A 23,573-nucleotide genomic window follows, 5' to 3' on the forward strand; every position below is an offset into this window, starting at 1 on the left:
CGGCCCTGAAGTACACCCCTTCCCCGACTTCCAACTCCCCAGGCGGCCATTGGCTGACTGGAGGGAGGAGGCGGGACGAGCGGGGCCCCCATCACATGGTGCGACAGCCGCCGCGGGATTGGAGCGTGGGGCGGGGGGGGTCGCCCGGGAGACGGGGGTTGGGGGCGGGGTCTGTTGTTGGATGGTCTGGCCGGGCTGGGCCCGAGGCCTCCATCTTTCCACCCTCCAGCGCTAGGCACAAAGGAGCCGCCAGGGGTAGGCTGCGGTGCGTACCGGGGCCGGGTCGAGCCGGGCGAGGGGAGCCGCAGCCCGGGGCAGGTCTGGCAGGAAGCGCCAGGAGCGCTCGCGGGAGGAGGCTGGGGCTGGGCACGGGTGGCGGAGCTGGGTCCGAAGTAGCGGTTTTCGGCCTGGCTCCCGGGCCCTAGCGCGAGCGGGCAGGACGTGCGAGTAAGCCCGGAGCCCCGCGCTGCACCGTCGTGTGGCTCTGTTGTGGTTCAGCATCGAGAGAGCCGTGCGGGCTGGTCGCTGTCTGGGCGCCGGGTCTGTTTGGCTTCTGAGAGGGGTGTGGGTGGAGCACAGCAGGTAAAATGAAAGGACGAGCTTTACTCCTGCGCCAGGGGCCTCGGGCTGTGTTATTCCGTTTAAGGTGGAAGCAAAAACAAACGTAACTTCATTGGAATGAGTTGACCTGCAGGACTGTGAAATGGGAGCTGTGTAGGCAGCAGGATTGTAGAAGAAAGGGCAGCTGAATTAGTGGAGCATCAAGACCTTTAAAAAGTAGAGAGGGTCATTAACACCTGTGGACCGAAGAGTTTTAGAAGGGATCTGCTAGATTTTGATGAGCAACGATTTCAAATGACTCCCTCACCACTGCTTGAACAGAAATGCTGCTGTCCTTGGATGGGTGGTGCCTTGAATCTAGAAAGGTTGAAGACCACTGTTCTAAGTACTGGAAGGTTAGATCTGGTAATCACAAGGTACAAGGTTTCTCTGTTATACATGAAAGTACAGCTAAATTGAGGGCAGATCCCTCCTTTCTGTTTAAGGTATTAGAGAAACTGCTTTTGTGAAGAAAGTGATCAGGATTTGGAAGTTAGTGCATAATGCTTGTATTAGCCAGACCTACAAAGTCTTGGTCCATGTTCTGTGGCCCTTGCTTACCACATTGAATTAAGATCACTTTACTTATTGTGAGCCCCATTGCTTTCATGGAATAGTTTAGAATAAATTATGTTCATTATATGCCGTTAAAAAGGCAAAACAAAACACCAAAATTAATCTCTCTTCTGTGTAACAGAACATAGAAATACCAAATACTTGATGCACCAAAATGCTCAAGTCTGTGTTTAACCCAAATAGCATTTTAAAATCATTATGCTGCTTACACTTAAATGTGTTGGGGGTATGGTGGTATGAAGCAAGACTGGACTACCTAATATTTTGGTTAGAAATATTATATAAACCCTATGAGTGAAGTATAGCCTCAATGACTGTAAGTCTTCCTGAGCCTGAAATTAAATGTCTCAAAATCCACTACCCTGGCTGGAAGGATACTCATTCAAAGAATGAATTCTAACTTCTCAATAACATTTCAGAGGCTTTGAGAGAGAGCTTCCTGATTCACAAAAGAGAAGCTGTAATGTATCAGGTTGCAATGAGTGTTCTAGTAGTATCAGATGATAATGATTTAATCTAGGATCCTTCTGGGAACCTGAAAAAACCCAAAAGGATTTTATACATACATTTTGATCAATGGAAGAGTCCTTTGAATTCAGAATCTGCAGTTATTTACAAAAGTGGCGCACTCATTACTTGGATATCCTTATAAAACACATTTCCTTCCCTGCATTATCAAAAACATTTTAAGATTGTTAATTCACTAAAAGCTTTAAAGATAGCATTTATTTTATCACAACTTATTCTTTGTATTTCTGTTAATATGGACAAGTGAAGATGGGCTGAGCATCACCTCTTTTGGTGCGCTAGTGGGTGCGTCCACCTGAGATGCTTAGCACATTATGGCAAAACATATGCTAATGTAGAATGGAATTCGTTTACTGCATGTTGTCACAAAAAGACCATGTGCCAGGCACTATTGCGCAGTAGCGCTAATTACTGCACATTTAATTAGTATCTCGTATTAGAGGTACTAAACTTAATGCCACATCACAACAGTGCATTAATGCTTTTGTAAATGTGCCCACTGTCACTGAGTTTGTAGACTTCTGTTTAAAAATAAAATTCCAGCAATGAGTAGGTTGAATGAAGTCTTCCCACATCTTTTTGTCCTGTCCTATCCTAACATCATGGTTTCACTAGTCTTAATAGCATGACCATAACCTCCATTTCCTTGGTTTTTCATTTCTTGCACTTGTTTCTGTCATGGCTTGCTCACACTGTCCTTTTGAGGTCCGTTCATGACACATGTTCAAACTGCTCAGTTGTTACTTCTCAATTTTCTTATGACAATGTGGGGGTGGGAGCGGGGAAGAAAAGAGATTGTTGTTTTGTTCTGGCTGCTTCCTTGTCTTTTCATAGTTTTTCTATGGTCTTGAAACTTTCCGTATTCCCTCTCCACTAACTTATTTCTAGTATCTTTTGTAAGTTTTCCACAATTCGATCCTGTGCAACAGTATTAACAAAACAGCTGTCTCAAGTGCTAATTTTCATTTAAACTGGCTTTAGTTTTGGACTTTGAAATGCTTTTTGAATGTAGTAGTGACTGGCCTTTGTTCTTTTTTCCCCCTCCCCTCTGCCAATTCCCATTATTTTAAACTAATCTTCCAAGATCCCTCTCTGTACCCCTGCCTGCTTTTTCTAGTTCTTTGTTTCATTAATGATCTTTGCCTTTGGGCTGACATTTTTAATATTTTTACCATACTGATCCTGATTTCAGATCTTATTGTAAATCTTACTCTTCCTTATCTATCTTGTTACTTATTTTCTTTAAATTTTCCTTGGTCAGTGCTATAACATATCATCTGGGGATTTAAGCTTATTTGTTGTTGTCTTGCATAGTGACTCTTCCCTTTAGATCCTAAATCCAGTACTTCTGCCAGTGCTAAATTGGACAAATCTGGCAATAGTATCACCCTTATCTCAATCGCATGGTCACCCTGAACCATTTCATCAGCTTCTTCCCTGCTGTCACCATGTTTCTCAGCTTGCTGCAGGTATTTTTCATCACCTTGATCAATTTCTCAAGGATGCCATATGTTCTCAAAACTTTCCGTATCCTTTTTTTGCCAGATGCTGTTGAAAGGCTCTTTGAAGTGTAAAAAAATTATTGTAATCTGGTTGGTTTTGTCCTGTGGATTTGTCTAAAATGTGTTGTATCACAAATAGTTGATCCTGTTGCACTTCTTTGATTTAAATCCAGCTTGTTCCTCTGCAAGTACTACTCTCATTTACACTTTCATTCTCATCTGCAGTAGCTTGGTCAATGCTTTTCCCAGGACACTGTAAAAACTAATTGCTTTTGTAGGTGTTTGTTACACATGCTCTTGCTTCCTTCTTAATGGGCCAGTAATATACTGCCCAATATACTAATGCAGGGGGTTGTCTGCTGGGGGTACCTGAGAAGGCCCTGGGGGTATGCGTGGGCGGGCAGGAACGGAATGCCGTCATGTACCATCCTGTGCTGCTGTGTAGACACTGCCTGCCCAGCCAGATGCGGGGGGCAGCGGGAAGCTCACACTGCTGCCACTCTGTATTCAGCTGCACACCACCACCCCCTCCCCCCACTGTGTCCGGCTGCCGGGGGTATACTGCTCCATGTCCAGCTGCTGGGGGTACACCGATCCAAAAAGGATGAAAACCTCTGTACTAATGTATTTACTCTTGTAAGTCTTGCTAAATAGTGTGTATTGCATCTGTCATATTTCCTTGCGCATTCCAGCAGCTCTCTAATTGTGTTGTTAACTTCATTGTGCCTTTTTCTTTGTCAAACTTGTCTTTCCTAGAATCATAGGAAATGGGTCAGGATCCTTCCAAGTCCTTTTTCAGCCCTAAGTCAGGATTGGCCATTTCTAGACTCGGTATACCTATACCTTTACTGCTGTCTCTAAGAACCTTGGTGTCTGTTTTTCCTAGAGTGCACTGGGAAGCTTTTTGAGGATAATTTAGTTTACTGTTGTCAGCATGTTATTCAGATGTTTGGTACATTACTTCCTATAGCTTGCTCTGCTTACTCCTCCTAAGCTTTCTCATGCTTGTCTTTCAGTCCCAGCATCCATAACTCAAATGTCCCAGTCAGTTATTTTATCTTGCGATATGCAGCCACTCTTTCTCTTATGTTCTGCTTCCTTAAATTGTTCAGTTGTTCATTTGCTTGTTTCTGCTTTCTAGTTCAATTTTATGGTCAGTATATTGTACTTTGCTTCTAAGTTTGCATCTCTGTTTTTATTCTTTTTCAGTTTCCTATTCTCTTAGCCAGATGCAGCACAGTAGCCCAACACTTGTTCAGATGCTCTCAAAATCCCATTTTTGTGTTGTTTCCTGTCTCTCCAGCCCCTACTGTTTCTTTTATCAAGACGTATGCCCCTTCCAGTTTTATCTTTAATTATTCATTTTAAAACCCTCATCACTGATGATCCACCTTGTCTCAACACTTCCTGTATTGCTTTCAGTAGATCATTATAAAACATGTCAATTTCTTCTTTGGAGGGGCTACTAAGTTGGGACCTGTACTTGCAGCTTCATGGGAGAAGTCACACACTGGAACTACATCTCACCCTGAGACCAGATTTTCTCTAACGTCAGCCTTTCTACCATAGGCATCCACAAACGTATTTTATACAAACTAATCGTATTCCAGCTCAACCATTATTTTGCCAAGATTAAAAAAGGCGAATTCCATTTTTTTCTGTCCAACTGCAGGGCAGGGTAGGCACCTTAAAGACTAACTTTGTCAGATGCAAACCAGGTTGGGGTGGCACAGGGCCCTTGGAGCCCATTTCTAATTAACTGGCATCAGGCTCAGGGGCTGCGCACAGTTCCCACATACCGGGATCAGGGCCCTGATCTTGGTGCATGGGGCCCAGTTTGGACCATGGACCAGCACTTTGCCTGTTATCGGGCCCATGGGGCCAAAACTGAGTACCACTGTCCTAACCCTTCTCTGTACCTTTTTGGTTTGTTCAAAAAAAAAAAAAAAAGATTACCAAAGCTGTTTCTAGTACTCTAACTGACATCTTTCTAATCTTCCTAACAATAAAAATGGATTTTTTTTAATGGCTTTCCAGTGCTTGGGGCTCATAGTTATCCTACACTCAGTTAACCTGTACACAAAAATACCTTTCCTTTCCCAGCTCCTTTTCTTGGAGCCATTATTGATACTTACTATATAGTCAGCTGCAAAAAAGCACCTCTTGTGCCTGCGTATGTCTACCTTGCAGTGGCATTATATTTTGAGCTTACCTATACATCCTGTTTGCAAACGCAGGGGTGTCAAATGTGCCCCAGGCACTGGCAGGATTCCTGGGGCCTAGTAGCAGGGCTCTGGTGGCTGCAGGATGATGAGGGCTGTATCTGCATTGCCTTCACTTACTCCCCTGCTGCTGTACATATCAGGCCCTGGAGCCCTGAATTCAGTGGCAGGCCAGGCCCTCTGGGTGGAACTGCTCCATGAGCCTCACGTTTGTCATATTTGCACTAGAGAAATTCTTAAATTGTGGAAACATTTCTCTTGGTAATACATTTTATTAACTGTGGAGATGTTGCTTTTTTATGCACAGTTCAGTTTGGACCAGATTTCAACTGATCTGTATTCCCTACATACCCTGTCTTTTGTTACTTCTCATCATACACGCAGAAATTGAGATGGACTGTTTTTTCTTATTTTTTTAGTTGTGCAGTTCATTTATTTTCTCACTTTGGCAGATGCTGATTTTAGCATGTGTGCATGAATGTAGAATCAGGCCCATAAAGATGATCTGCACAATAGAAAACCAAGCATGTGCTTCCTTACATTTGTATTGCCCCTGAGGACTCTCACTGGTTACTGGAAAAACGGCAAATAAAGAAAACTAAAAACTGAGCAGTTAAGCAGGGAAGGGATTTATTTTTTCTATGTTGCAGATAAAATCTTAAGCTTAACATCTAATTCCAGTGCTTCCTAAATTATGATAAAGTAATATTAATTGGAGATTGTGTCCCCCTCCAAAGGTCTTCATCATGAAGATCTCCAGAAAAAACAGGAAAGACTGTTACTGGCATTCATAACTGATTTAAGATTTTTTTTTTCTTTAAAAAGAGGAGGGTGTGCAGCAGTGTGACTTCTCACATTCTTTATACAACATAATTGAAACATATGCAGAGGTGCCCAAAGAGTCCTGCTGGAGGCTGCTGTCTACATTTGCTATTTGCAGACTGATAGAGAAGGGGAGCAAAACCTAATGCAGGGAGGGGCACCCACTCCTGCTGCAACTACTGCCCACATGTGCCTCGTGGAAACAAGCGTGTGGAGCAGTTTCATGTGTTGAAAGAATACCCTTTAAAAGGTTTTGTGGCACCCTAGTTGAGAACAACTGATGTATAAATTCAGCCTAACATGATTGGCCCCCACTGGAAGATTCTATACGTATAGAAAGAAGCAGTCCATGCCTCTCAGAGAACTTCTCTCCGGACAAAGAAGTAAAGTAGTATTCTCACTTTACAGATGAGGAACAGCCGCTCACAGTTCATGTAACTTGTCTAGTATTGTACAGAAAGGCTAGGAGAGCTTATTCCTAAATCCCAGTTTAGTCCTTCAACCACAAGACCATCCCTATTCTGAATATGTTTTAAATTATTCTCATTGAAATAACAGGACACGGAGCCTTTTATAATGTATTTCCTGAAAACCAATAGCCAGCATTTCTGTCTTGAGATTGCAGTGTGCAGTTTGTTCCCCCATAGCCACAGTTTTGTCACTTCAGTGCTTATATTTTGCAAAGCTAAGAATAAGAGGTTCTACATATTATTTACACTATGCGCGTCGCTATCTTAGGTAATTGTCTGACAACTTTAGAAGTTCAAGTTTCCAAATGAGCCAGCATTGAACCTCTTTTAATGGTTTTATCAAAATCTTTCATACATCCAAAACTCTTTTGCTATATTTTATACTTTCATAGTGCATTCGTCATGCTGCCTAACAAGGGTATTGTCATTGTTCCTAACAAGGGTATTGTCATTGTTTTACTGTAGGTTATGGCATGATTCACAGAAGTTTGGTGTGTATTTTTATTAGTCTGAAGCATTTCAATGATCATTTTAAGGTAATTTCATTGTGATAAAAATAAAAGCTACCTCAAAAACATTCTTTTAGTTTAAAATAATTCTACTTTTTTAATAAAAGCTTTTTAAAGAGAAACTTTTACTTATTCCTGGTTCTTAAACTTTTACTTATCCTGTGTTTGTGAAGTTGTGCAGCAAGGTTTTTGAAAAGATTATGAAAGATCATATTTCTGGGAGTCCATCAGGAAAAATAATGCAGCAGGGAAACCAGCATGGATTCGTAGCAGGTAGACCATGCCTGACCAATCTGGTTTTGTTTTATGACAGGGTCACAAAATGCTTAGATGCAGGAGTAGAGGTGGATGTCGTTTTCCTGGACTTCAGCAAGGCCTTCGATACGGTATCTCATCCTATTCTCATAAATAAATTAAGAGGCTGTGACAGAAGTTTATACAGTTCGATGGGTGGCAAATCGGCTTAGTGGTCACACTCAGAGGGTAGTAGTAGACGGGTTGGTATTGACCTGGAAGGATGTGGGTAGTGGGATCCTGCAGGGTTCAGTCGTTGAACCTGTACTCTTCAGTATCTTCATTGGTGACTTGGATGTGGTCCAAGTTTGCGGATGATACTATATTGCGGGGTAAAGTGCACGCTCCGGAGGGTAAGGAACGATTGCAGGCGGACCTGGACAGGTTAGAAAAGTGGGCAGTACACAATAGGATGCAGTACAAGAACAAGTGCAGAGTGCTGCACCTAGGGTGCAAAAATATCCAGCACATCTACTGGCTGGGAAGCAACCCTCTCAGTAGCACAGAAGTGGAAAGGGATCTTAGAGTCATAGTGGACTCCAAGATGAACATGAGTTGTCAGTGTGACAAAATCATCAGGAAAGTTAACCGCACTTTATAGAACCAAGTAGAACCAAGGAGGTGATGTTTCCCCTCTGGTGCAACATTGGTTAGACTGCAGTTGGAGTACTGCATTCAGTTTTGGGTGCCATACTTCAAGAAGGGTGTTGATAGACTCAAAAGGGTCCAGGGGAGGGCTACTTGAATGGTTAGAGGCTTACAGGACGAGTCCTATGAGGAGAGACTGAGGGACCTGGACCTCTTCAGCCTCTGCAAGAGAACACTGAGAGGTGATCTTGTGGCTGCCTACAAATTCATTAGGGGAATGCAGCAAGGGATCGGAGGTGCTCTGTTTGCCAGGCACCTCTTGGGGTAACAAGGAACAATGGTCACAAACTGACAGCAGATTTAGGTTAGATATCAGGAAAAACTTTTTCATGGTAAGGGTGGACAACATTTGGAATGGGTTTCCAAGGGAGGTGGTGCTCTGCCCTACCTTGGGGGTCTTTAAGAGAAGGCTGGATAGGCATCTGGCTGGGGTCATCTGACCCCAGCACTCTTTCCTGCCTAGATAGGGGGTTGAACTCAATGATCTGTTGAGGTCCCTTCTGACCCTAGCATCTATTAATTGTCTGCCTGAAAAAGCTACAAATTTAGAAAGATTAACTGTTATATTTTCCTGATGCATTTTGGTACCTGAAGAAAAGATTATTCCAAAATTGTGCTCATTAGAGTTGTTTTTCTCCCTTGGCCATACATTACCTGGAATTTAATCTGTAGTCTGAACTTATTCTTTGCTCCTGTGGACTTTTTTCATTCATAGGAGAAAATTCTTCTGTTACTGGTCACTTCTAGAATTTTTTACCTTAGTATCTTGGACCTCAGCTAGCCAGGGATACTCAGAAGGGTTAATGTGATGTAATTCATGCACACATTTTGGTTAATTCACATTAGACCTCTGAACAAGAATGTCCACTTTGAAGATTACTTTGATTTTAGTAAAATAAATCTCAATTGATTGGGTTCATAGGTATTTCATGGGATATTATACCTCTTCCTGTCACTTCAGTGCATTTCTGAAGCATAAGGTGTATTATCTTTTCCTTTGCTCCTCAGACAAGGGTGAAGCCAAAACACATCACTATTTGATTGGGGCTGTTTTTTCCAATCTTCTTTGCAGTTTGTGTGAAACTTATCTGGTGCCCGCTACTCTTGGGAAGGGAATGAGTGGGAGCTGAAAGAACTAGTTTAGTGGTTGAAATTTGCTTTTATTTTCCCAGTTATAATTCAGTTTCTTATTTGCTTAGCAGTATCCTCATCTTTCTGGGAAGAGAAGGCTTTCTTTCCACTGTGAAGCAATGTTATGGTTGGCTGTAACCAAATATTTGGAGGAGATGAATCATTGATTCCTGGGCTTTATATTAGAGAGAGAACAAGACTAATGTAATTTCCAGCCAAGTCTCATTGACGCTCTGTAAGATGATCAAGACCAGGCCTCTCTTGGGTAGGTTTCATATTGATATTGTCAGGCATGTGACCAATACCCCAATGTGGGGTTTCTGTTGCAGGATCTGATTTTTTTTTTTTTTTTCCCAAGTCTTCTGCTGCAGAAAATCTTCCTTCCTGTCTCGGAAGCTTGTGGTAATATAAGGGATAAGTCTACAGTGCTTCCATGTCCCTGGAGAGGCTTCACTGCCATGATTCTGAGTTTGGGGTATATGAGTGGGAGCTGGTGAGCTGGGCATCCTCACGAGGCTGTCCTGACAGTGGTAGGGATGTGGTAAAAACATACCAAAATAAGCTGCAAACCACTCTGCAAGAGTATCAGTACAGCCTGGGAAATGGGCTGTGAGCAGGTTGCAGTGGGATTGGTTATGAGGACTGGTGATATGTTCTCTAAGCTAGTTCTTTGAAAAGTCTCTGAAAACAAGACTACTCTGATGTCCTAGCAGCTGCTTCTCTCCTAATTAGATTTATTCATTTATATTCTATGCAGCCCTTCCCAAAAAGACTCAGGGTAGCTGACAGCACAAAGAGAAATGTAGTTATTTCTGTTAAAGGTGCATCTATATATTGGTCCATATTGTATCAGCACCAATAAAAGGAAAATTGACGGTATCTGCAATTGTCTTTTTTTGGCCGATGTGGCCACTTAATGTCATAGATAAATGCTGCGTGCATGTGCACAGCCCATCAACTTGGAGAGGAGCATCCAGCCAGTAAGTGTGGGGGAGAAGGGGCCTGGGAGAGCAGATGTAAGCTCCCACGATAAGGGAGGGAGTGGGGCAGGGGCAGGCACTGATCAGTTGGGGCAGAGCGGGGTATGGTACAGAACCATGGGAAGTGTGGGGTGCAAGTCCTGCCACTGCATGCACCCCCAGGGGAGGCATGTGCCCCCTGGATTTGTGGACAAGGTGAGAGCGGGCTGGGGGCTGTGCCACTCTCTTTCTAGTCGGGGGTGTGGGCCAGGGCTGGGCGCAGGGCAGGCAGTGGCAGCACTGGGAGGGAGGTCTGTGTGAGGGAGGTCTGTGGTAGGGCTATGGCAAATTTTGAGGTGGCTTCAGTCCCCTCTGTAGCTCCCCCTTCCAGCACAGCCTTAGCCCAGCCCTCTCCCCCACAGGGAAGAGGCTGGCCCCAGCCTACTGCCTTTCATTGCCCTGTGCACAAATCGGGGGGGCACATGCCCCCCCCCATACCTTCCCAGGCATGCATGCAATGGTGGGAGCTGCCCCCCACACACCCTCTGGACAAGCCTCCTGTGACTCTGCCCCTGCCTCGCCCCAGCTGAGCAGTGCCAGCCCCAGCCACATTTCCTCTCACCGCAGGGACCTTGATCTGCTTCCCCCACCAGACTTACCAGCTGGATGCTGCTCTCCAAGCTGCGGAGCTGCATATTGGCAATCAGATCCTGGAGATCAGCTGATATGGCTAGTTAATAATCAGCCGTTGGTATTGAAAAAAAATCTTTATCAGTGCACCCCTAATTTGTGTTGGTCTGAAGTCAAGCAGAAGGCAGGGAAGAGTGGCACCTTGTAAAATAACTTGTTCAGATATGCATAAGCTTTCATAGGCAGCAGCCTTCTTTTTTAAATGCTATGAGTGGACTCATTCATAGGATATTTGTAGCATCTGAGGAAGCAGACTGTTGTTACTACCTACAAAAACTTTAGGCATTTCTGAACATGCCACCTTGCCCCACTTTCTGCCTTACATTAAAAAGTTATAACAACATTATGATGATGGTGATGAAGCAAGCATCAACACACTCATATGTTGGAATCATGAGGGCTAGAAAACCAGCAAAAGGTAGAATGGTTAATGTCAGTGAGACCTTGGGCACCCGAAGGAGGGCTGTAAAGGCGTTCATAGATGGTGGTCAGCCATCTGAGGTTGAGCACCACAGCTATAGCCAGTGTCATTGGAGAGGCTCCAAAGGTGCATGCTTGCCTTAAACTGTCCAACACTCATTCTGTGAGGGTTAAGAGCAGTCCAGGCTCTGTGGAGCAGCTGCCATCCTGAGGGGCGGAAGCTGGGGTTAGGGAGGAAGTTCTTTAGCCTCAGGTCTTTTGCATCATATTTTCTGCTCCACTGATGGGAGGTCCAGGATGTAAGTGATATGCCATATGCAGATTTGATGGGTTTAGTGGCCTGAGTGAAGAATGGATTCTGAGACTTCAGATGGTAGTTGGGTTTCTGGCTTGGGGCTACTAGGCTGGAATTTAAAGAATGGTCTGGATCTTGGGCTTCAAGGCTTAGGGCCAGAGTAGCAGCTTGTCTCTGGATGTCAGGGGAGGGAATGCCTGAGGCGACTGGTAAGCAGTCAGCAGGCTGGAATAAGGCATCCGGTTATGGCAGGGGCAGGCAATTATTTTGGGCGGAGGGCCGTTTACTGAGTTTTGGCAAGCCATTGAGGGCTGCATGACAGGCATCCCAGGGCAGATTAATATTAATTTTCTAAATTTTTAGGGGCCCTGCGGACCAGATAGAATGGCCTGGCAGGCTGCATCTGGCCCCCAGGCCGCATTTTGCCCACCCCTGGGTTATGGTTGTCATAATGCTCTTAAGGCTGGAATCTACTAGCTTAGTGTGCATGCCCTGCCCCATACTGGTGTGTAGTGCTCAGCAGGAGCATATGCAAGTGTCATAGAGGAGGTGTGAGGTGTTTGGAAATTTGCATCCGAGGTGGTGCCAGCAAGGTAACGCGGATAAGAGCTCCTTTGCCGTTAACTTTACCCTGGACCCCTTCCAGATGCTGGTGATAGGTAAAGGTCTGGTCCAGCTTGATTCCTAAATAAGTAACAGTGTGACAATGTTCAAGTGTGTGGTCACCATCAAAAACAGATAAGAGTAAAACAGTTCCCCCCAAGAATACCCCAGGTCTGTGGTTGGCAGCTTGTGGCCCATGGATTGGATCTGGGAGTCCAGGGAGCCATTGGGTCAGCCTGCAGAGCAGGGGCTTTGGCAGTGGGGGAACTTGCCCACTCTGTGCTATCATCAGGCACTTCATACATGCTATACTGTGGCTGGGCGGTGAGGAGAGGTGGCAGCCAGATCCTAGCACTCCACCTTAGACCTGATCTGGGTCACTCCTGCCTGCTGTTGGAAGATATTGCCAGTCCCTGCCCTAGGTGAGCTCTTTGATTCAGATGTTATCTTAGAGTAGCATTTTGGTCAGAGCCAGACGTCTCAGTGATCCTAGCTGCTAGCTGTGGTGCCTGTAGCGATCCAACCAGAGTTCATTATGAATACATGCAACAGGTTCTTTTTCTTTCTTTGAAAAAGAGAAAGTGTTGGACTCAGGGATGTTTTGGTAGTACTAGTCTGCAGATTTGTAGTAGGGATCAACAAAAATTGAAAATAGTTATTCTAATTTAAGAACTTAAATGTAATTTTAGTCGGAGAAGACTTGCCTTTCTTATCACTCCAGAAGCTGAAGTCCTTTTAATTTCAGAACAGGCAGTAGCACTGACGTACAGTACCCGTTCTTCATATATGTTCCCTTTGCTGGACGTTCAGGAGAAAGATGATGCAGGATTCTGGGAGTGGGTAGTTGGATTGCGGTTCTGGCAGGTGGAATACTGAGATATTGAATAAAAACTAAGCTGAACTGGGATGCAAGGGTGGGGGGTGATTTTTTTTTTTTTTTTTTAAGGGGAAAAAATAGGTAAAACCCCTGTATGGCTGACATGTATTTTACATTTTGCAGGTTCTTTTCAAAGAGTATGGTTAAAGGTGTTTATGTAGAATGAACACCATTTTCAAATCGTTAGTTTTAGCTCCCAAAATATTATTTGGTTTCTACTTCAGTAGTGTATGTGCAAAAGGCAAAAAAAGGCAAAAAGCACTTGCCAGTGCCCTTTTATAAATAAAGGGAAATGTTGCAATTTCTAGGCTACTTACTTATTATAGCACAACAAAGGAATCATTAAAAATAACTTACAGACCTTCTGAATTTTCAAACTCATGCGTGTCAAAAAGGTTTAAATCAAATGTAAGAACAGAACAGAGGAGAATTTGGGGGCAGATGGGGAAAGGAGTAGGGAAGTGAGGAAAACAAACCACAGAAACAGAGAAAACCTCCTTTTAGCACTTCGGTGTAGGTGAGTGAAAAAGTGGGAAAACTGGTTGCAGTGTTAACTGTGCTGTATATTGGAAACTTTCTTTTCATACTGTAGCTTACTTTACAACTCCTGGTATTTTCAAACAGAACTGAGTCTACTTTAGTACATAAAAGCTTTGTTTTGGTTTGATTTGTAGTAATCTGTTTCTGTGACACCGGGGAAAAAGGATCTAAAAACAGCCTTATGGGGAAACTTGGTTGTCTGGTTTTGCTCTGTTGCACTGAATGCAAGTTGGGGTTCTTGGTGTGCTTTTTAACACAGAGGTTTAAGTCCTATAGTTAGTTTCTCCAATTTTAAGAAATGTTTACTGGTTATTTGGCACTTCAGCCCTTGTTCACCTCATCTTTTTTTCTCCTTATGATAAACTTCAGCAGTATTGCAAGATTGGTTAGGATTTACTTAGACCAGTTTCCAGTAGAAAGGTTTGCCCATTTAATTTTGGTTGTGGCTAAACTTTCCTCAGTTCCCGACCCAGCACTTTTTAAACTGACAGAACTGGATCTACACCTGTGCTTTTATTGACATAGCTATGTTAGCAAAGGAAACAAAAATTACACACAGCTCTCTGACACAGCTATGCTGACAAAGCTTGCTAAGTTTCACCTGCTCTTAGAGTAGAGTTCCTAATTCTCCTCCCCACACCACATCTTTTGTTCAGAAAAATTGAAGCTGTGTTTGATATTTTAGCTATATTTTTTTATAGCTTTTATGGTAGTGCTAGTGGTGTTGTACCCACGATGGCCCAGGAATTACTTGAGGGGCAAGAATTTGGTCCAATAAAAGATATCACTCTCAGAAATCCTTGCCTCTTGCATATAGTTTTATGTCAGGTATGGATCCATTTCAGTTTTGCCAGCACAGCTTTATTGATCCCAGATGTGATACCTATTGATCCTGGGTATGATACCTTCTCCCAACTCCTAGCTTAATTCCTACTAGTGACAACAGTGACAACTGCAAGATGTCCTCTTCAGAATGCATCGTGAGAGAACTGGCTAAATCAAAGAAATAAAAATAAAACCTCTGCTAGAATGAGTTTGCAGGCTTAATTCAACCCTAATTGTATAACAGTTGTTTATCTTTAGGCAACTGTGAGTTAATGAACTTGACAGTAATTTTTTCCTTCAACCCTAATTAAAGATTTAATGGATCATATTCATTACTGGCGTGTGCAACCGCTAATTTTCAGGTGTGTAAGTGAAAAGGCTAAACTGCTCTTTGGATGGGGGAGGAGGATAACTTATCACAATCTGTAATTAATATATTTGTTCTGCTTCCTTTCTCCTGACAGAACAAACATATTAATTAATTGCAATTTAGCCACTAAAACAAAATTACTACTCCTTTCAAGGGTTTTTTTTAAGGAAGAGTGCATATTGGAGGCCCTATAAGTGATTTGCGTTTTGTTCCGAGTTTCCATGCCTTTTTGTACATTTTAATGTTGGTTATTTTGAAACTGTTGTATGGTAATTACTGAGTCTCTGTGAAGAGTTGTTAACAAGCACTGAAGATTGTATACCATTGGATTCAGGAAGCACAGACAGGAATTCATGGTTAAAGTTATGCTACATACCACTTAATCAGACCATCCCATCATGAGAAATTAAATTTGGTCCTTCCTATTATCTTTATATAAAGATGGCCTGATCCATAGATTTCATAGACATCAGGGCTGGAAGGGACCTCGGGAGATCATTGAGTCCAGCCCCCTGCCCAAAGGGCAGGAAGTCAGCTGGGGTCATAGGATCCCAGCAAGATAAGCATCCAATTTACTCTTGAAGGTGTTCAATGTAGGTGCTTGAACCACCTCTGATGGCAGGCTGTTCCAGACCTTGGGGGCTCAGACAGTAAAGAAATTCTTCCTTATGTCCAGCCTGAAACGGTCTTGGAGGAGTTTGTGACCGTTCGACCTTGTCATCCCTTGGGGCGCTCTGGTGAACAAACGTTCCCCCAGATCCTGGTGGTCACCCTTGATAAACTTATAGGTGGCCATCAGATCACCCCTGAGTCTGCGCTTTTCCAGGCTAAAGAGTCCCATGGCTCTCAGCCTGTCATCGTAAGATTTGTTTTCCTGACCCCTGATTATGCACGTGGCTCTCCTCTGGACTCTCTCAAGCTTCTCCACATCCTTTTTGAATTGTGGAGCCCAAAACTGGACACAGTACTCCAGCTGCGGCCTCACCAAGGCCAAGTACAAGGGGAGAATGACGTCCCGGGATTTGCTCGAGAAGCATCTATGGATGTAAGCCAGCATTTTGGTCACTTTACTAGCCGCAGCATTGCATTGCAGGCTCATGTTCATCTTGTGGTCAATGATGACCCCCAAGTCTCTTTCTTCTGTAGTGCTATCCAACGTAGCACTGCCGAGCCTATAAGGAAGCTGCAGGTTTTTCCTCCCAAGGTGGAGAACCTTGCATTTTTCAGTGTTAAACACCATCAGGTTCTCGTCTGCCCATTTGCTGAGCTTGTCCAGGTCAGCCTGGATCACCCGCCTATCTTCTGGCGTGGATGCTTTGCCCCACAGTTTGGTGTCATCGGCGAACTTGGCCAGTCCACTCCTGACTCCAATGTCCACATCATTAATGAAGATGTTGAACAGTATGGGTCCCAGGACAGAGCCTTGAGGGACCCCACTGGTCACAGGGCACCACGATGAGCGACTGCCATTAATTACAACCCTCTGGGTCCGACCACGGAGCCAGTTTCCCAGCCAGCGGATCGTGGTGGAGTCAAGGCCACAACTGGCCAGTTTGGCCAAGAGGTGATCACGGGATACCAGATCAAAGGCTTTTTTGAAGTCAAGATATATGAGATCAATCTCTTCTCCCTTGTCCAGGTGATAGGTCACCTGGTCATAGAAGGAAATGAGATTGGTCAAACAAGACCTACCCGCAACAAACCCGTGCTGGCTATCCCTTAGGATGTTAGCCTGGGCCAGTCCCTCAAGGATGGCCTCTTTAATAAACTTTTCTAAGATCTTCCCCAGGATAGAAGTCAGGCTAATGGGCCTGTAGTTAGCCGGATCCACTCTCCTCCCTTTCTTGAAGATCGGCACCACATTCGCCTTCTTCCAGTCTTCGGGCACTACGCCAGAGCACCAGGAGTTTTCAAAGATCCGTGCCGGGGCTGGGCTATGACGCTGGCCAGCTCCTTGAGTACCCTGGGGTGCAGATTGTCAGGGCCGGCTGACTTGAAGGTATCCAGCTTCTCTAGGTGTTCCTTCACAAGGTCAGCATTTATGGAGGGTAGGGGATCCCCATCACCCGGATCTCCCTGTCCCATAGCAGGCATGGGCGTCCCATGGGACTGATGAAAGACTGACGCAAAGTACCTGTTTAATAGGTTGGCTTTTTCCTGGGCATCAGTTGCCCCATCTGGTTTAGCAGGGGTCCAACGTAGCCCTTGCTCTTCCTCCGGCTCCCCACATATCTGAAAAAGGACTTTTTATTGTCCTTGATGCTTGAAGCTAGTTGGAGTTCAGTTGCAGCCTTGGCTTTCCTGGTTTGCTCCCTGCAGGACCGGACCAGTGCAGAATAATTCTCCTTGGAGGTGAATTCCGTCCTCCATCCTTTGTAGGCTTTCCTTTTTAGCTGTAGGAGGTCCATATGCATTTTTGATGTCTAATGTTACGCATTTCTGTATGCAAAATGATGGGATATTATATTCATATTCCCAGTTGAGCACTGTGCTATTGTGAGGGAATTAATGTGTTGCATTTACCTTTCATGTCAGTAGAAGTTAACATTCTCAGACCAAAATTGAAACACTAAAAATAACTTGTCCAAAATAACAGTCAAAAGGATATGATCAACTTAAAATTACGTTTTAGACTGTCTTTTTACTCATCTTATTACAAATTCCTTATAGTCTCATAGGAAGGTAGTGCTGGAAGGGAACTCACAAGGTAATTTCATCCAGCCCTCTGCTCAAGGCAGGATCATCCCTGACTAAACCATCTAAGCCAAGTAAGTGTATGTCCAACCTGCTCTTGAATATTTCCAGGAATGTTTTTGCAACTTCTCTAGATAGCCTGTTCCAATTCTATATCTTCTTATAATCAGAAATTTCTTTCTAATCTCCAACCTAAATTTCCGTTGCTGAAGCTTGAGGCCATTACTTCTAGTCCTGTCTGCTGCAGCCACAGGGAAAACCCATCTCCATCCCTCTTTAATCTCCCTTTACATATTTGAAGACTTTAACCAAGACCCCTTTCAGTCTTTTCTCTGGGTTAAATAACCAAAACTCTTTCAGCCTTTCCACGTAAGTCTTGTTTCCCACTCTTCTAGTATTTTTTTGTTGCTTTGCGCTGGACTCCAATCTATCCACATGCTTCTTGACATGTGAGGCCCAAAACTGGCCACTACTCCAGGTGGGACCTTGCCAGTCCTGAATAGATCAAAAGAATTGCTTCCCTTGATTTGCAAGTGACACTCCTGTTAACAGTCCATTTTACTTTTGACCTTTTTTCAGAAAGAGCACATTGTTGGCTCATATTCAGTTTATGGTCTACTGTGACCTCCACATTTTTCTCTGAAATATTCCAGCCTAGCCATTTGTTCCCCAGTCAGTGTATTTGTGCATACAGTTATTTTGTCCCAAGTGCAGGACTTTTCTTAATCCAAGAAAGAAAACTTTTAAAATCTATTCCAGTTGTCCTTTTTTGTTTAGTCTTTTGCCCTTCTCAACATGTAGGATGAAATTAATAAACAATAAGAGGAGATCACTCTTACTCTTAAATTTTTGTTTCTGAAATATTTGGCCTGCAGACAGTACAGGCTGGTATGTTGAAGTCCTTTCTGTGACTTTTTAGAAGCACTTCTTGGCTTGCAGTTTTATAAATAACTGCCTTTAATTGTCTAAATGGTAGGCCAAATTTGACACTTCCTGTAACATTCTCTCATTTCCTTAAGTTTTTTTCACTTTTTACAGGAACAATTCCATGATTGCTCGAGTGTGAAACACACGTTCTTGATTCTAAGGAGAACTGCTCACTGGTGTTTTGTAATTGGTGTTTTTCTATTGTCCAGTCATTTGACTATTTTTTTTAACTGTTGCTCATTTCTGTTGCAAAACTTCTTTGTCAAAGTGGTAATCCCAGGCTGAAGTCCTGGCCTCACCAAAGCCCATTTTATAAATGACTCTGCAAATTTTTGGAAAAACAGTCAAGTCGTCTTTGCTACAGTACTATGGCCTCTGCTTTAGGAGGTTCTTCCCCACTTTACCTGCTTGATTAGATGGTCTGTAGCATACATTCAGCCATAAATTCCTCTCTGTACTTCCTTAATCTTTAATTACTAACACTGTTATCTTTTTCAGCCTTGTGCACTTCTGAATTTGTGTACTTTTTTCATTAGATAATGCAGTGCCTTCTCTCCTGGGTAGGTCATATTCCTGTATTCCATTCCTTGTCTCAGTTCACAAACAAATCAGTTCTATTAATATAATGGAACTGCTTGTGTTTCTACTTGTTCCTCTCTTTTTTTTTTCTTCTTTGCATCGCTCTTGAAATGTATCAGTGATGGGGAGGTTGTAAGCTCACTTTAACTTATTTTTCCCTCCATCATGTCCAGATTTTTAGTACTGTGTTCAGTCCTTTATTTTTAGCATTCATATTGGTTATCTGCTTGATTAAAAAATCACGTTTCATGGCTGCCTAACAAAGCTTTAATGAAAAGTCTGCCGGTCCAGATGCAGTGTATTTCATTGCCATTTACCAAAGTTTAAGGGAGATGGGGGAGCAATTCCTTCCCTGTTCAAAACATGTACTGTGTTCTTGTGCCTAGTCAACTAGCATTTTACAGGGCTTGCTTTGAGACCTGGACAGTTTAGGCATGTTTGTCATTTTGGTCTGATCCCTTTCCAATGCCTGGGTGGTGGTGAGTCTTACTCGTGTTCAGGATTAAACTGATCTCAGATTTGAGGTCGGGTAGAGATTTTTCTTTAGGTCAGACTGGCAAAGACCATTGGTCTTCCTTCACCCAGCCCCTTTCTTTACTTCGTAGCATGGGGTGTAATCTGCTTTCCTGTTTTACCTAGCTCTCGCAGAACTCAGTGCCTTGGTGGTGTCCTTGTCTCCTGGTAGCTTTGTGTTGTCCACACTAAAAAGTCCTAGGTTTGTTGGGCAGAGCCCTGTGGCCATGGAGGATTTTGGAGGGTTGGAGGATGTTCAAGGGGATCCTTTTGGGCAATCACTTATTGCATGTTTATCTGCACTTGTAGGTCCAAACAGTCTCTTCAAGTCTTCTGTTTTTGTCTTTACAAACCATAGGCAGGATGAACACACAGGCACTTAGCAGCTATGTCTTGATGCACACATAAATACAGTCTTGTTCAGAAGTTCTATTAAAGAAAACAGCAACAACTGCAGAAATTCAGTGGTGCCTGATGAACTTCTGTTAGGTGGATAAAAGACCTTTAGTTAACTATGTTCAGTTTCCAGTTCCGTTTATCATAGTTAGGTGGATGCAGGTAGAGTTTAGTCCCTCCTTCAGGCAATCGGTAATATGGGGGAGGATGGAGGAGTTCCAGATCCCAAGGTTGTGGAAGTGAGCACAGTTTCTCTGTGAGATGCTCTTTTGCTGGTGAGTTTAGTTCTAAACTTAGTGGGAGTCGTCCCCTGCATTGTTCTGGGAATGGTACATAATTGTTTTTCTTGAGGTGCAAGTAATCTCAGAAAAATTTTCCAAGTTAATTTTTGTTTCCTTGCTCCGTGTGTGCCCTGTGCCTTCCCCATACCTCCAGCAGCTGCTAAAAGTGAAATCAGAGTGGAACATAATGATTCATTCCTTATGATAAAAGTCCATGTTGTGCTTCTTTCCAGGGTGTAATTGTGGCCTGAGGAATTAGAGTCTGCTTCTGTTAGAGCCTGACATAAAGAAGCCAAGCTGCCCTGAACTGTGCATGATATAAGGTAGATAAATTCAAATGCTGATCTTAATCACCATTTAAAGTGGCAAGTGAGAAACTTTTGATTTTAAATAGTAGTTCTCAACCTTTCCAGACTCAAAGCACCCCTTGATGGACTCAGGGTACCCCTCAGAAAATGTCAGCTTGATTTTTTTTTTTTCCCCTTTTCACTTGGGTTGTTATTACTACAAAAAGGAGTAATTCTTTTGTTGCAAATAACTTGGACCACAACAGGCCAGAATGTTTTAAACACTTTGGATTCATAGTTGAAATCTCTTGTTTTTTCTTGTGAATCATGCTTACACAGTTAACAGTGCTAATGTTACATGGCACCCCTTAGCACCCTTGAAAGGGTCTCAGGACACCCTACTTTAGAATCACTGTTTGTTAGGACCTTTTAAAACATGCTTATTTCCAACTAATAATAGCTTTTACACTAACCATGGCAGTCCTTTTTGCTGCCCAGGTGAAAACTCTCATTCATACACTTTCATGCTCAGCCTCATAATTGCTTCAATTTATTTAGATTCATGTGTTTTAAAATACTTTTGTTAATATTTTTTCTCACAACTTAAGCTGCCTTGATTGAATTACAATTTCTATCCAGCATGCAATAATACCATATTCTAAATTACTTGCTAAATAAAAAAGAACCTTAAATGTTCCAATTTAAATAACAACAAGTAAATTTATGAAAAACCTTTAAAGTAGTATTGGAGTGGTATTGTAGCCCTGTTCCATTCTTTCAACAGACTGATGTTATTTCTATATGGAGTTTTCTGCAGGCTATTGTTCTATTCATTATTTAGCTCCAGCTGCATCTGTGTTTTCAGAACTGCAGAAAAACCCTTTGGGCATTTTTACACTTGCTCCAGGAGTGCGCTTTAAGTAGTGGCTCCAAGAACCGCTCTAATTAAAGCTCCCAAAGTGTCTCGTATCGCCATTCCCACGCTTCAAGATTCTGGAGGCTTAGATAAAGTGCCTCCACCACCGTTCTGAAGCGCAGGACACTGATGCACAAGAGGCTGGAGAGTGGTTATTTCATAGATTTCATAGACATTAGGACTGGAAGGGACCTTAGAATATCGAGTCCAGCCCCCCGTCCGAAGGGCGGGAAATCAGTTGGGGTCATAGGATCCCAGCAAGATAAGCATCCAATTTGCTCATGAAGGTGTTCAGAGTAGGTGCTTGAACCACCTCCGATGGCAGGCTGTTCCAGCCCTTGGGGGCTCGAACAGTAAAGAAATTCTTCCTTATGTCCAGCCTGAAGTGGTCTTGCAGGAGTTTATGACCGTTCAACCTCGTCATCCCTTGGGGCGCTCTGGTGAACAAACATGCCCCCAGATCCTGGTGGTCACCCCGATTAAACTTATAGGTGGCCATCAGATCACCCCTGAGCCTGCGCTTTTCCAGGCTAAAGAGTCCCATGGCTCTCAGCCTGTCTTCATAAGGTCTGTTCTCCTGACCACTGATCATGCACATGGCTCTTCTCTGGACTCTCTCAAGCTTCTCCACATCCTTTTTGAATTGTGGAGCCCAAAACTGGACGCAGTACTCCAGCTGTGGCCTCACCAAGGCCAAGTACAAGGGGAGAATGATGTCCCGGGATTTGCTTGAGAAGCATCTATGGATGCAAGCCAACATTTTGGCTGCTTTACTAGCCGCAGCATCGCATTGCAGGCTCATGTTAATCTTGTGGTCAGTGATGACCCCCAAGTCTCTTTCTTCTGTAGTGCTAACCAACGTAGCACTGCCGAGCCTATAAGGATGCTGCAAGTTTTTCTTCCCAAGGTTTAACACCGGTTTAACATCGAACCTTGCATTTTTCAGTGTTAAACACCATCAGGTTCTCGTCTGCCCATTTGCTAAGCCTGTCCAGGTCAGCCTGGATCACCCCCCTTTCACCTGGCGTAGATGATTTGCCCCAGAGTTTGGTGTCATCAGCGAACTTGGCCAGTCCGCTCTTGACTCCAGTGTTCACATCATTAATGAAGATGTTGAACAATGTGGGTCCAAGGGCAGAGCCCTAAGGGACCCCACTGGTCACAGGACATCATGATGAGTGATTGCCATCAATTACAATCCTCTGGGTCCGACCATGGAGCCAATTTCCCAGCCAGCGGATCATGGTGGACCCAAGGCCACAGTTGGCTAGTTTCGCCAAGAGGTGATCATGGGATACCAGATTGAAGGCTTTTTTGAAGTCAGGATATATGACATCAATCTCTTCTCCCTTGTCCAGGTGATAGGTCAGCTGGTCATAGAAGGAAATGAGATTGGTCAAGCAAGACCTACCCACAACAAACCCGTGCTGGCTATCCCTTAGGATGTTGGTCTCAGCCAGTCCATTAAGGATGGCATCTTTAATAAACTTTTCTAAGATCTTCCCCAGGATAGAAGTCAGGCTAATGGGCCTGTAGTTAGCCGGATCCACTTTCCTCCCTTTCTTGAAGATCGGCACCACATTGGCCGCCTTCCAGTTTTCAGGCACTACACCAGAGCACCAGGAGTTTTTAAAGATCCATTCCAGAGGCTGGCTATGACGCTCGCCAGCTTCCTGAGTCCGCTGGGGTGCACATTGTCAGGGCCAGCTGACAATCAGGTATCCAGCTTCTCAAGATGTTACGTCACGAGGTCAGCATTTATGGAGGGCAGGGGATATCCCCCACCCGAACCTCCCTGTCCTGTAGCGGGCATGGGCGTGCCATGGGACTGATGAAAGGCCCACACAAAGTACCCATTTAATAGGTTGGCTTTTTCCTGGGTGTCAGTTGCCCCATCTGGTTCAGCAGTGGTCCAATGTTGCCCTTGCTTTTCCTCCGGCTCCCCACATATCTGAAAAAGGACTTTTTGTTGTCCTTGATGGTCGAAGCTATTATTACCGCATTCGATTAATTGTATCTGTAATTACAGTGCATTGAAGTAGCCTCCTGGTTTGTGTATAAGTGCCCTTAGCACGGAAAGCTTATCTGAAACTTCTCCG

The 23,573-nt window shown here is 43.7% G+C and overlaps 1 protein-coding gene across 10 annotated transcripts in view; it reads left to right on the forward strand.

Annotated features, from left to right (window-relative positions):
• The first annotated feature begins 157 nt into the window (after positions 1–157).
• The window catches only part of RSPRY1 (ring finger and SPRY domain containing 1), an 86,593-nt gene continuing 63,177 nt past the window's right edge, over positions 158–23,573 (forward strand). For 3 of the 10 annotated variants that reach the window (XR_016444315.1, XM_090063688.1, XM_090063687.1), the window contains exons 1-2: positions 158–265; positions 20,505–20,594. The gene's annotated coding sequence lies outside the window, so the exon portion shown is untranslated. Of the gene's footprint in view, positions 266–7,542; positions 7,616–20,504; positions 20,595–23,573 lie in introns of all 10 variants that reach the window. The other 7 variants (XM_090063690.1, XM_090063689.1, XM_090063692.1 and 4 more) reach the window with 5 other exon arrangements.

This window comes from Crocodylus siamensis, chromosome 9 (genome assembly GCF_052110815.1).
Source record: "Crocodylus siamensis isolate JL-2025a chromosome 9, ASM5211081v1, whole genome shotgun sequence".
NCBI classification, from domain to species: Eukaryota; Metazoa; Chordata; order Crocodylia; family Crocodylidae; genus Crocodylus; species Crocodylus siamensis.